This window comes from Scleropages formosus, chromosome 4 (assembly GCF_900964775.1).
Source record: "Scleropages formosus chromosome 4, fSclFor1.1, whole genome shotgun sequence".
Lineage (NCBI taxonomy): Eukaryota > Metazoa > Chordata > Actinopteri > Osteoglossiformes > Osteoglossidae > Scleropages > Scleropages formosus.
Window position 1 is genome coordinate 34,250,381 of NC_041809.1, and position 14,373 is coordinate 34,264,753.

Here is a 14,373-nt window from a genome sequence, read left to right on the forward strand (position 1 = left end):
CAAGGTACATTTCAGGTACCCTTTAGGTCAAGAATGTCCCTGAATAGTTCCTGTTATTCTTAAGCTTGGTGTTCTTGGTCCACACAAGCATCTCAGAGTTATGAAAATGGTCATTCCACTTGGGACCACTGTGACCCCAAGAAGTTACTAACAATAAATGAATAAGGATAAATTATAAATAATAATAATTATTAATACTACATTTTAGTGATCTGAGAATTCTTGAAGTCCATCACTACCCCATGCCCATCAACTTGACCATAGTCAGACATCCAAAGCAGTACTTGTTCTTTTTCCTCTACTTTTCTCACACATTGTTAACCAAAGGTTGGTAAAGTGCTCTAAAACAATATCCTCGAAGTCTGTCACTTTAAATTTTACTCAAGTTACACTGTAAAAAATTGTATTTACTCAAGGGATAATTTCAAAAAACCATTTCAGTTACAAGTCAGTTTAATTCAAATAGGCTTTATAACGTTCTGAACTGCTTGCAGCGTTAATACCTTCAATATACTGTTTTAATTCTGACAATAGCTAGACAGTAGCTATATCATTTTGCAATGAATTAAATCTACAGTGCCAGTAAAATGACTGTCAATCAGATAAATACAAAACAAATTAATTCCACAATCTGTAGTATTTTTAGTAACTATGGCTTAACTGATGCCTTTGTCAAAGGTGAAATACAATGTCAGGTCAGTATGCTAAGTTACATGTAATTTACCCATACATCTGGGTAATTTTTACTCCACAAGAAGCAGTTTTTTTTTTTTTTTTGTATTTGTTCTTGTTAAAAAGTCAAAATTTGAGACCATTCTCAACCCAAACTGAGCTGCTTGGCAACACCAACAGACAATGGGCAGTGAAATCTACAGAGCACAGCTGACAGCGAGGGGGTGCAGCTGATGATCCTTTGTGAAAGCGACTATGACTGACAGCTGACAATGAAAGATGATCAGTTAGCAGTAAGGATGTCACACAAATGGTTTGCAGTAAAAGCAACTTGATTAGTTTTGAAGGGATAAAGTTAAAACAGCAAATCATAAAAATTGAGAGGTAAAAGAAGAGAACAGAAATGTAATAGAGTAAAAGTGATTTTTTTTTTCTATACAAATGCACTCAAAGAATTAATTCCAAAAATTGCTCTGAAAAGTACCATTTCCCCAGAAATCTTGAAGAGAATCTAGAAATAGAAGGAATCTTCATACTTTCCAGCATTCTCCAATAAATCTAATCATTTGTAACCAATGATTGTCACCAATAGTGGACAGCTGTGGTGATGCAGAAAGAACAGCAACTGCATTTAAAAAAAAAATAAATAAATAAAAACATCTTAGCTGCACTGTCAAACTGCTTTAGGGGGATCTGTGCTGTCAAAAAAAAAAAAAAAAAAAACTTGTCTATGTAAACCTGTGCAACTCCAAGCCTGATACTGTGTCACTGTACTCTTCCTGCTTTTCACTTCTTCTTCACAGACATGACACAGCTGGCCACCTTCTGCTCCAGTAAACAAGCCTTTCCCTTAAGCAAGGTGACATCCAGTAGCGTCTCCTCACTCAAGGCATGTTGTAGGTGTTGAAAAGAATTTCAAAATGCATCCACTTGTGTGCGATGCAGTGTTTGCACCTCCTTTCCTTTCCCGTTCAGGCTGTTTCTTGGAAATGATGATTTGCATTACAGCGACTTCCAATTAAATCTATGTAGTGTTATCAGCCCTCACACCTTATTCAGCGCAGTGACTTAAACTGCTAGATACAGTACTTACAATGGGTCACTCATCCATACATCAGTGGAGCACACACTCTGTCTCACACACTATGGCTGAACCGGAACAGTACGTCTTTGGGCTGTGGGTGGAAACCAGAGCATCAAGAAGAAACCCATGCAGACACAGGGAGAACATGAAAACTTCACAGCGACTGAGCAGGGATCAAACCCACGTCCTCTTGCACCACCCAGGCACTGTGAGACAGATTTAAAAATCAAGGTAGAGAGTATTATTTTTGATAAAAGCTCAATTCTTTTCAGTTAATAACAGAGATGAGTGTTTTTCCTAATTAATATGAATCACTTGAAATGAAGGAAACTGCCAAAGAATCCGCCACATCAAGTAGGAAGTCGATACAGAAAATTTCCAAGAGGTGGCAATATTGCTGTATTTTTACTGTAACACCCTCCTCTGAGTTGTTTCCCCAGCAAAATTATTGTTGTTAAATAATAATGCTTTGGCTAATATTTATTATTTATCAAAAAATGTTTACAAAAACGTTGCTGACTGGCCCAGGTTGCTTAAAGTTGATGAACAAAGAACATAATTGAGATGGCGTACAAAGTAATAACCTCTTTATGCGTTCAGCAAAAGATCCATTTGCAGCATACATGACAAATTGTGTCACAAAAAGCTTTTGCTGAATTTGAGGTGATTCAATTAAATGTTTTTTTTTTTTAATCAATAAAAAATTGCCCTGGTTTGATTTGGCTTTTGTGCCATTTAACCTATGAAAGAGTGGGAGAGCATGTGATTTGGACAGCAGAACAAAGTCAGTGTCCATTATAATTAAGTTTGAAAGTGAAAGGAAGACCCCCCCCACCCCCACCCTGACTCAAACAGAACCAATGGAGCTCACATTACCTGTTCAAGTGGAATGAGATGGGGCTGCTGACCTCCAAAGTCCGTAACATAATATTGCTTAATGGAGCAGCAGGTAGCGTAGTGGTTAGCGCGCCTGCCTTTGTATCCAGTGGTTGCAGGTTTGAATCCCACTTCCAGCTGCTGTACTCTTGAGCAAGGTCCTTGTGCTAAATTCTCCAGTAAATGTTGCCTGGATGTGTTAATGAGTAAGTGTAAAGCAGGAAGGTTGTGGTAGAAGGACCTCCCCTCTCACTCAGAACTGCTGAATCTCTGCCCACGTTTAAAAAGGGTTTCCCGACTCACTTTGCCCATCATCTTCTATGTTCGTGCACCATAACTTTAAGATGATGCTGGATAAACCTTTACGCAGCTACTCCTGTAAAGTAACATAAATGTTTATCTGTATCTTAAAAAAAAAACTACTAGGAAGATGATCAGGTGTCACGGATATTCGGGTAAAGTTTTATGCAGCTACTCACGTTGTATTTTCAATGAGATGTTCGTCACTTTGGAGAAAAGTGTCTGATAAAGGAATACATGTAAATGTAGATATTTATAAATCACTTTAGAGTAAAATGTTGGCTAAAAGAGTAAATATAAAGTTGTTGATTGTACCCAAACTACCTGTTATATTTTGTGTGTTTCCAATAATTTCTCATGTTTAAAATTTTGTTCAGTTTTACTTTATATCCTTAAACACTGGGTTTTGTTAGTAGTTTAATTCTTCTAGAAACCACTAAATATTTGCCTGTAGTATATGTTTAATATGCTGTGGTTAGGTTAAATTGTTAGTTATGGAATGAGAATTGGCACAAAAATTATTCAGACTTGGAGATGTCGAGCACTTTTCCTCTCCATGGGATCTCCAACGATATTGTCCAAGAATCGGATCCAGGCCATCTGTTTATGTTGGCTACTCTCAGTCTTGTATTTTTTCACAAATCCGCACAGAGCCAAGTACTCGCCAGGATCAACTTAACAGGTGTTTAGGACTGTCCAACTGCGGCGAATCCCTCTTGAATATGAGAGGAAAAGAGATCATTCCTCCAGCACAATTCTCAACTTTCCCTGCAGGGAATCAGCAATTCGGCACAGCTAATCCTTCTGATATGCTGAAGGTTGGAACATGGCGGTTGACTTGTTTGGGGATTTTAACTTTCATTGTGGTTGGGTTAGTTTCACATTAAAAATGAAATAAAATAAAACAAAAAATAAAGTGAATATGTAAATGCATCTCTTTCTATTCTGCTCATAAGGAGTGTGTGAATAAGAGATTTAGTGGAGCTGTGCGTTGAGGATGTGTGTGGAAAAAATAAAAAAATGCACAGGGTTCAAGTCTGCTGCGGTGTATTATTTCCCATGTACACACACACACACATTTTCAGAACCGCTTATCCCATACGGGGTCACGGGGAACCAGAGCCTACCCGGTAACACAGGGCGTAAGGCCAGAGGGAGAGGGGACACACCCAGGACGGGACGCCAGTCCGTCGCAAGGCACCCCAAGCGGGACTCGAACCGCAGACCCACAGAAGAGCAGGACCCGGTCCAACCCACTGTGCCACCACGCCTCCCTATTTTCCCATGTACTGGTATACAAATTTGTGGAGTGGCGTCTCTGTGGAGTTTGCATGTTCTTCCTATGTCTGTGTGGGTTCCCTCCGGGTGCTCTGGTTTCCTCCCACAGTCCAAAGACATGCTGTTCAGGTTCACCCATTGTGTGTAAGTGACAGAGAGCGTGTGCTCCACTGATGTATGGATGAGTGACCCATTGTAAGTATTATATCTAGCAGTGTAAGTCACTGCGGTGAATAAGGTATGTGGGCTGATAATACTACATGTACATAGAGTTCGTTGGAAGTCGCTTTGGAGAAAAGCATCTGATAAATAAATAAATGTAAATGTTTCCTTGTTTGAATATCTGGTCTCACTCTTTTTTTTCTGCACTGCAAGCCAATGGTCATCAGGAGAAAAGGGGCAGCTGGTAGTGTAGTGGTTAGAGCTGCTTCTGCTTTTTGGATAAAGGTTGCAGGTTTGATTCCCACCTCTGGCTATAGTACCCCTGAGCAAAGTACTCACCCTGAATTGCTCCAGTAAAGTTATCCACCTATAGGGACAGGTAAATTGCAGGTAGCTTAACATTGTAAGTTACCTCGGAGAAAAGCGTCGGCTGAATGTAAGACAGTTTCCCAGCCCCACGGGCTTTAAGTTACAATAAATCTGCCTTGAGTGAATAGTTATATACTGTTTAATTCTGAACATTCTCAGTAAAAAATGTGCAATCAGCTGGAATAAACCAGATGATTTTTCTTGTAGTAAATTAAAAAGGATTATTGGTAGCAAAGTGCTCACTCACCTGTACATTTGACCAGAAGGTTGCAGGTTCAGTCTCAGAAGAGAAGTGCTGTTGAGCTCAGTGGAGACCCACTAGCTAATCTGGATAAGTAGCTTTCATGAGATTATTAGAATTTCAAATTATTATTATTCTGCCATCACTTCAGCCACTGCATCTTTGATACTGCAAGCGTTCTTTTACTCTTTTATCACGGTTATATTTACCACAGTGAAATGAAAACCCACGTCTTCTTATCGACTTCACACTCATTTGTAAAAATTTCAATGGCAGGTTTGTTAAAATGTGAAAATGGCTGGGTTGGGTCCACCGGGGATCTGAGATCACCTCCGCATAGTGAATGAGCCGCTGCTCCGGTTCCTCTGCTCGGTGCTCATTTGTATGCTGTGTACGCGGAGAAGGTGATAGAACGCAACCCCGAGATCCAAAAGCTGAATTTAGTATTTCCTAATGCTATTGCAAAACACTTTAATCTTCAAAGCTCCAATTTAATGACATGCTCATGCATTATAATTGAAATATTAATTTGTAGCAAAGAAGAAACATGTCAAGGGACTGACAGAAATCATGCACAAAGTCACCAAGTTATAACCACCTCAACTGGATCCTCCGTGTAGCACTCAGAGATGGTTTATCGGCACAGATACTTTCTGTAGTGAGATACAGGAACAAGAGATTTTCCTGAAATGCAGGAGTGTTTTTAAATGATTCCCCTCAATATGGGATTTTATTATTCATACTGATGCAAATAGATCCTCTTTTGCAAGTGTGTTCTTGTAATTATTAACATCTAGCTGTTGCTTTTCTCCAAAGTGACTTGCAATGTCCATCCAACATCAAGAACCGCTTGTCCCGAGGGCACAGGAACGAGGTGGGAGGTGACACGCCCAGGACGGGACGCCAGTCCATTGCAAGGCACCACAAACAGGGCTTGAACCCTAGACTCACCACACAGCAGGCACCAGCTGAACCCACTGTTAATGTTAAGGTTACAATTATCACAAGCTTAGAATTATTTACCCATTTATACAGCTGTGTAATTTTACTGGAGCAATTCAGGGCAAGTACCTCACTCAAGGGCACTACAGCTGGAGGGAGATTTAAACCTGTGACCTCTGGGTCAAAAGGCAACAACTGTAACCACTACGCTACCAGTTATCCCCACTCAGTGTCCTCATTAAAGGATTTAAACTAAAAACTGCGTAAAACATTGCTGGAGAATTCATTAAAAAAAAAAAGAAGCTAAAAGTAAAACAAAATCAATTTGTATCCACCGTTGGTTCATATCCTGAATTTTCAGAATGGTTCCTACTGTGTAAAAGTTCATCCAAGGTTCATTATTGCGGCGCATCTCTCGGATGTTGGGGAAAGGATTGCTTGGTGGAGGCACATGAGGTGAAAGGGCACTTTCTGAACTCTCACATACTTCCAGCTTATTGGATCTTTTTAGACCAAAGATAAAAAAGTTTCTTTTGAGGTTTAGATCAAGGATTCAGGTTCAGAGCTTTGCTCAAGGAGACAACAGTGGGTATCCAGAGACTTTAATCTATGGCTCGATTTCAGTGAGCTGTTTCTTACAGTGTATACTATATTTCTGTTAGGGGAAATACAGGAATGAATGTTGATTTTAACTAAATACCAGTACAGGCAGTCTCCGGATTACGAACAAGTTCCGCTCCTAAGTCTGTCTTTATGTTGAAGTTGTACGTAAGTCGAAACAAGTCGGTATGGTTCATGTTTAATGTCAGTTAGTAAAATGTTTGTCTTAGTATATTGTATATCATGTACCTTTCTATGCATAAAAAACATTAATTAAACACTTCCGGATACACTAAAACATCTTTAATATAACAATACAGTCATACTAATAATAATAATAATAATAATACTATGTAAATATAATAATGATAACAATAATAAATGTAACTACGTACAGTATTTATAATAGAGAGATAATAAATGTTACTACAATATTTATAATAGAGAGAGAGGAAGAGGAGTGAATGTGCATGTATGTGTGTGCTTGTGTGTGTGTCTAGGTATGAAAAACATTAAAGAAACTTTAATATTCGCTTTTCCAATGTTTGTTGGTATTTCACTTTTTTCCAATCGCTTTATTATTTATATATTGTTATATTACATTGCTTCAATGTTTTATATATTTTTATTATTCCTTTTTTTTGATGCATCACCATCACCTGCATCACATTTACACTTTGGTGCCATGGTTAGGAGGGTGAAAACAAAAAAATTAAAGCCAAATACAGTAACACACAAGACACTGTAAACAGCAACGTGGTCCGGCTGAAAAGAAGGAAGTCTTCGTCCTAGCTCGGGATCACGATGCAACGAACCGCTGTAGACGCACAATGTTTTGATGCGTGTTGCAAAGCAGTGCCATTTGTTATTACGAACCATTGTATGTAAATCGAATTTTTAATATAGTAGGCTTTACGGCGGGTGGTTCGTAACTACAGGTTGTATGTAAGTCGAACGTTCGTAACCCGGGGACTGCCTGTACATTGGAATGCTCACGATGACTTTGAGAGAAATACCCAAAAAAGTTTACCTTGAACAGATAATAAAGTTTATTCTAATAAAATTGGGCTTCCAAAGGGTGGATGCTACATTATCATTGCATATTGTTCCTTTGCAATAAGACACCTAATGTTTGGGTAATTGTCCAACCAGAGCGAAAGGACAGTTCTGTTATCTGTACGGGACACTGTTCGCAACATCACAGATCCCTTTTTCGTTGATCGCTTCCAGCATATCACTTTTCAGCAGTATCAGTGTACACATTATAGTTTTAAGTTTTGGTTATAATTGATTTGTAATAAAAGTGGCTGAAGTGCCAGCATGCTGTAATTTATTTAACTGGAATCAGATGCTGGAGGAAATCAGTGAAAGGGCTCCTTGCACCCCAGACTGGAAACTGGAGCCCACAGAGCGCCGTAACCCTTGGGCACTGCAGGTAGGTCAGTTTCACCATAGTATTTTACGAGGCAGGATTATATCGATGCAGTTAAGAAAAACAGACATGAGAAGAATTAAGAGTCGGAAGCAACACCAGGGATTTGTTTTAATTTATTGTGAGGTGTGGGCCAGGTTTAGTGAGCAACCTGGTAAGGGGACGCATTGGCTGGACTTACTGGCTTTATTGCCCCCATTCTAACAAACACAAACAGCACAAGAACTAAATGCCAAAAAAATATTTTGGCACCTCAAGCAAAAGAGAAATAAAAGCCCTTCCAGATGGCTGCAAACTCAAAACTCTCACAAACAATACATTCACTGTTTGCCCCACACACTCCTTTCTTAGAGTCTCAGTGAGGCCTAATTTTATCGTGATGGTTGTTATCGAAGGTGCGATCCTCGGTCAAAGAAATGGGGGTGTGACTCAGGTTTCCGACTCTCATATTGGTCTCTGCACTAACCCTAAAAAAATGTAATTCAGTTTATCTCTGTTGAACGTAAAATATAAATTGAAAACAATTACATTTTCTGTAACATTGAGACATACTGTCATGCAGGCCGCAAGGAACCGAGACGTCAGACCCAAGTGCAAGAGCCTCGTACGGTGATGGTGATGCAGGGGCAGGCAGATTCGAGGTCCAAAACAAGCAGGTGGTCGCCGAGGTGCATACGTTGTTGCGGAGGAGAGCCAGAAGATGTGGTCCAAGAAACGATGTAGAAGGTCTGGGTCCAGAAGAGCTTACCATGGGCCATATGGGGGAGGCAAGGAGGCTCTAACAATGTTCTGCAAACCAGTGTGTTAGAACGATCCTTATATAGCCCGTTCCCCTGATGGACTGCAGGTGCGGTCATCTGGCACGAGGGCGTGGGTGTGACATATATGTAAACCAAAACTTTGCTGCTCCTTAGTTTGAACATACTTTCATTATCTGTATTTCCCTTCCTCTGCTTCAAAAGATGTTTACTCTAGTTTCCGTATGTAATCCCAAGAGAGAATGTCCCAGGACCGTGCCGCATAGGAGCATGAGCAACAAGCAAGTTGAACCATATAAAACCATGGCTTAAAAATAAAAGGCACAGTTAAGGTTCTCAGGTCTGATGATTCTCATATCATCCCTTGATCTTCCAGCCATGTGAACAGGTACCCATTATTTGATAGGAAGTGCTTTGTTTGGATTAGGGTTAGGGTTGGGGTTAACCATAACCCTAACTATGACCCCAGTCTTACAAACCACTAATTTGTCTCCTGTTTGTTGGGAACAGGAAAGTTTCGAACCCCTGGCATGAGGACCAGACCCTTCCATCACCTTCCTAAGCAAAGCATTTTATCACAATTACTCCATTGTTGTGCGCAATGCAGCGTAAACCTAAAAAAACTCAACAGGTCCACTTGTTTTCCTACACGGGGTGTACAGCTTTGCTAAACTTGCTTTGTCGCATTCAACCACGTCTGATAAAGAACATTTCCTAGCATCCCGGACACCAGGAGAGCAACAAACGAGAGTTACACACCGGTACTTCGCTTGTTCGCTCACTGAAGGTGTGGATCTGTTGCACTCCTTTCCAACAATCAAGAAGCTGATCCCTCAAACTTCATCACGGCTTTTCCGGGCTCCACAACTTGCGAGCGACTTTCCGACTGTGTAGATCCCTTACTGGCTGTGCATGAATCTTGAGAACTAGCTACTGTTGAAAATTAACAGCAGGTTTACTTAGTAGTTGCAAAAGTGTGTGAAGATAATCACGTGCAGGAGCACACACACTTCTCCAGCTACACACACACACACACATACACACACATTCTCACGTTCTCTTTCCAATACATATTGTGGCGCACGGCGCCGTGGGTTTGGATGGGGCGAAGAAGGACGCGGAGGTAACGTTCGTTACGAACGATTTATTTGAACACCAGCACCGGGGAAATGATGCTCTCGGTCCGAGGACCCCGTTTCCTCCAGGACCTGTGCCGACAGCCAGCCTTCCCAGCCTGCTTAGCACCCCCAGGCTCTCTATTCCTAACACACTCGTAGGCACAGTCACCCCATCATTTCCCCCTAAGTGCCCCAGTGGTTACACACCCACCTTCAACATTATTCCCCATAATGCAACTATTTACATTTAGGAGTTTCCCTCCTAAAACAGTAACGAAGGGTCATTACAATATTATCTCTGTCTTGTACACACAAATACACAGTAATTTCTTACATGGCTTGAAAAATGTTTCAAAAGATGTAAAGATGGTCAGAGGAGGGCTGTATTTTAGATGCGATATTCAAAATGCATTTCTTTATTATGAGATGCAGAAGGTTATGTTTTTTCCAAGTTGCACCTAGTTGGGTCTCAGAACCAGTTTATAAACACAAGATGTTTTATGTAAGATGCAGTATAACAATGGTCAGAATGGTTTTTTACATTTATTTAATCATTTCTATGGTATTTATATTTTTATTGGAAGTCACATTTAATTTATTGAAAAGGTGAATTTTTTTAAGGAGAAAACTGTTACAATTTAGTATCCCTTCATTAAAAGCACAATTTTGATTTGAGTAAATTGATACTTGGGTTGTTTTTAGAGCTGATACGTTTTTTTTTACTTTTACTAGAGTAGGTTTTTAGAGGACAACTTTTACTTAAGCATATCTTTAAAGTACAGTAGCAGTGCTGTTACTACATTGTTTCTGACTACCCACCTTTGCTGGACTTAAATCAGGCTCGAAAAAACATATACATTTACAGGAGGGGCACAAAACTTTTTTTTTTTTTTGCAGTTTTAAAAAAAATAGTACAATTTACTATGTAATAATTCACAGCTGCCTCTTTAAGCTCAAGAATGATTTATCCAAAATGACACAGGAATGAGACGCACCATGAGCACTCTTATAGCAAATCTCGGATGAACACTCGTAAAAAGGACAGCATATGGTTAATGTGACCAAGAGCCAGGAGACATTACTGCACTTGACTTGCATTAAGGAAGTGCACAAAAGGGATTTACTACTCGTAAAGTTCTAAAACCAAAGCAGAGAACCACTGGTGCCAGTTTCACCCGACTGCATGTGCCAATGTGTCATCAGCAATTCCTTTTTTGTTCAATATAGCAGACTTCCCTCCATTATTTCTGACCACCATCTGCCATCATTGATATCGTTTCTGATGTCATTTCTGTCTTAACAAAGAGCTTCCTTGTGCATTAAATTCATATTTTTGCACCATATAAAATTATAGTCATGATTCTCCTGTACTTACAAGCTGAAGAGATATCGTTGTAAATTCTAGATATGCAGCAGTGAATAAGTGCTGACACTCTATGTGAAACCAAGTGGTTTGGATTCATAGATTGTTTAATTCTCCTGATGATATATTCAACATATTGGTTTGCACACTTTTCCATCGTACTTCAAATTTTGAATTTTGATTTTTTTCCCGGGCGAGGGATATACGATACGATACTTTCATTGCATTCGCATCTCCCAGACTGCCACGTGGTCGCTAGCGTATACAACCGATACCCTACAGTGTTCTGTGTTGCCAGGTTTTTTTGTATCCCCCCATATCTACGTTGTGTTTTTGTGCATCCATCATGTCTACAAAATGCCCTTCTGTGTCTCCTGCTACTGGTGGGAAGAAGAAAAGAAGGGCAATTACTTTTGGGGAGAAACTCAAGACAATTGACCAGCATGAAGACAGAAAACCCGTAATGGCCATGGCACATGAACTTGTACTTTTGCAATCGACTATCTCAACCATCTTAAAGGATAAGAAGCGATGATGTTCAGTAGATTAGGTGTATTAAATGCATTTTCGACTTACGACTTTTTCGACTTACGATGGGTTTATCGAAACGTAACCCCATCGTAATTCAGGGACCGTCTGTAAACGTACTCGCGAACAGTTATGAATATTTATGCTTCTCTAGCTTGTCCTTAGACAGACACCCTGTTCCAGGCAATACTGAGTAAGTGTTTAACTCATCTTACCGTGGATTTATACGTTACTCCCACCGAGCTTCTCAACAAAGTGTTCTCACCGAAAATGTCCTCTTATCTGCGGCAGGCTTTCTGTGTTTATCCTTGCCTTCAGAGTACATTCTGTGGAAATTGCCCAGAAAGTCATCGGTTTGGCCCAGAATGCGCTGTACTTATTTGCCTGTGTACAGTGGCAGAAGTATTTACTTACTTTCGAAACAAGATAGGCATCTTCTCTCAAGATTAACTTCCCCCGCTGTGTTTGATGAACAGTGAGACGGATATTTGTATCCTCAAAATTTTGAGGATTATTCAAAGGAAAAAATTAACCACAAACACTTAACCTTTTTTTTTTACACCTTTGAGTGTATGAATTGTGACACTTTGCTAGAAAGCTCTCTCTGGAAATCACCGTCCTGCTTCTTAGTATCATATAATAAATGACGTCAAGATTTTAATGCCCTTTTAAACCGAGCGTGTAGACGTTTAACATTATCGAAAAATTATTTGCACTTTTCATTAGATCGTGGAAGCTGAAGGTGAACCGCATGGATACCTCTGTAACTGGGCATGGATGCATTAGAACAATTCCGTAAAAACCCAGTGCCGCTGGCTGAATCTGTATAACACACACACTGCTGACACCGATACTAATTAAGAGCCCCTGCTCGTTCATTCAAAGCCTTTCCTTCCACTTACAGCTCAGGAGGCCTCGCGTGCACGTAAAACCAATCTAGACGTTTTTGGTCATTGTTAACAAAAATGCTTAATGCAGGTGTATCATCAGCCAGGCTTTTCACAATCACATTTAAAACGCTTTCAGTTATGGCAGTGGGGTTGAGGTGGAAAGAAAAGAAAATCCCCCAGTGGGTCCTGATCTATTCTCAGATCCACTGGTGTGATTTAATTAACACTAGTTCATTGAATTACTTCTTTTTACTCTTTTCTTGGCCAGGGATGAGCCAGTTGGCCTGGGACGATAACCGGGTTACATTGTTCATTCCACTCCAAAACCGATTTATGAATAAGTACTTGTTGCAGATGGGGGTGCGGTGGCGCAGTGGGTTGAACCACAGTCCTGCTCTCCGGTGGGTCTGGGGTTCGAGTCCCGCTTGGGGTGCCTTGCGATGGACTGGCGTCCCGTCCTGGGTGTGTCCCCTCCCCCTCCAGCTTTACGCCCTGTGTTGCCGGGTAGGCTCCGGTTCCCCGTGACCCCGTAAGGGACAAGCGGTTCAGAAAATGTGTGTGTGTGTGTGTGTGTACTTGTTGCAGGGGGTAGGGGGGCACGGTGGCGCAGTGGGTTGGACCACAGTCCTGCTCTCTGGTGGGTCTGGGGTTCAAGTCCCACTTGGGGTGCCTTGTGACGGACTGGCGTCCCGTCCTGGGTGTGTCCCCTCCCCCTCCGGCCTTGCGCCCTGTGTTGCCGGGTAGGCTCCGGTTCCCCTGCGACCCCGTAAGGGACAAGCGGTTCCGAAAATGTGTTTGTACTTGTTGCAGGCATTTTGCACCGCCCTATTGCATTCTACCATGGTCTTCAAACCCCAAGGTTGCTGGTCCAGGTACTACAAGGGTATCTGCTGTTTTACCCTTGAGAAGAGTGCCAAGCCTAAAGTACTTCAGCGCACCATACAGCCATATGCATGAATAAAAACTTTGTTGCTCTGGATAAAAGTGTTAACTATGCAGAAAAATATATTTAGACTCATGAAACTGATGGGAATCAGTGACCAATAATCAATGACAAATGACTTTTTATACTGGTTTACACGCATTTCCTTTATACTGCTGTGATTCTGAAGTTTGCTGTCTAAAACCTCTGACTTTTTAATAAAACATACATCATCTCAGGAATGGCCTCTGGTGGCAAAAAGATCAAAACTCCATTTCTCTTTAAGAAACTCATTTCAGCCTTTTTTACCTTGATAAGTTCATGATAATTTAGAAGACAAATATGGAAAATTTAATCTGCACATTTAACAACCAAGCACTTTAATTGTAATGCTCTTACCTATTTCGTCTGAGCGGCAGCTTTCTTTTGAAATTACTTTGTAATGATAACTAAAATAAGGCTTTCCAATGACAGCCAATAGCTCTATAAACCCCATCTATTCATTTTGTCAACGTTTTTTAATCTACTCCATATTGTATCTATTCTAGGCCATATTCAGAGTTTATGGTTCCTCACTCACTAAATCTATTTCTGAATTTAAAGTAAAATGCAAAAACAAAATTATCATAAAAAAGTTTAATTAAAAAAAACTAATTAACACTTAATTATCCTTGAAATGACATTCTTACTATCCAGTCAAGTTTAATCCTTTAATTTTGTATTTTTAGTGTCTCATTAGTGATCTAATGAAACACTTTGAGCATAAATCTAAGCACAAAATGGGCTAAGAAATTATTCAAATTACACAGGTTATAATTATAAATAGTCTTTGTATACT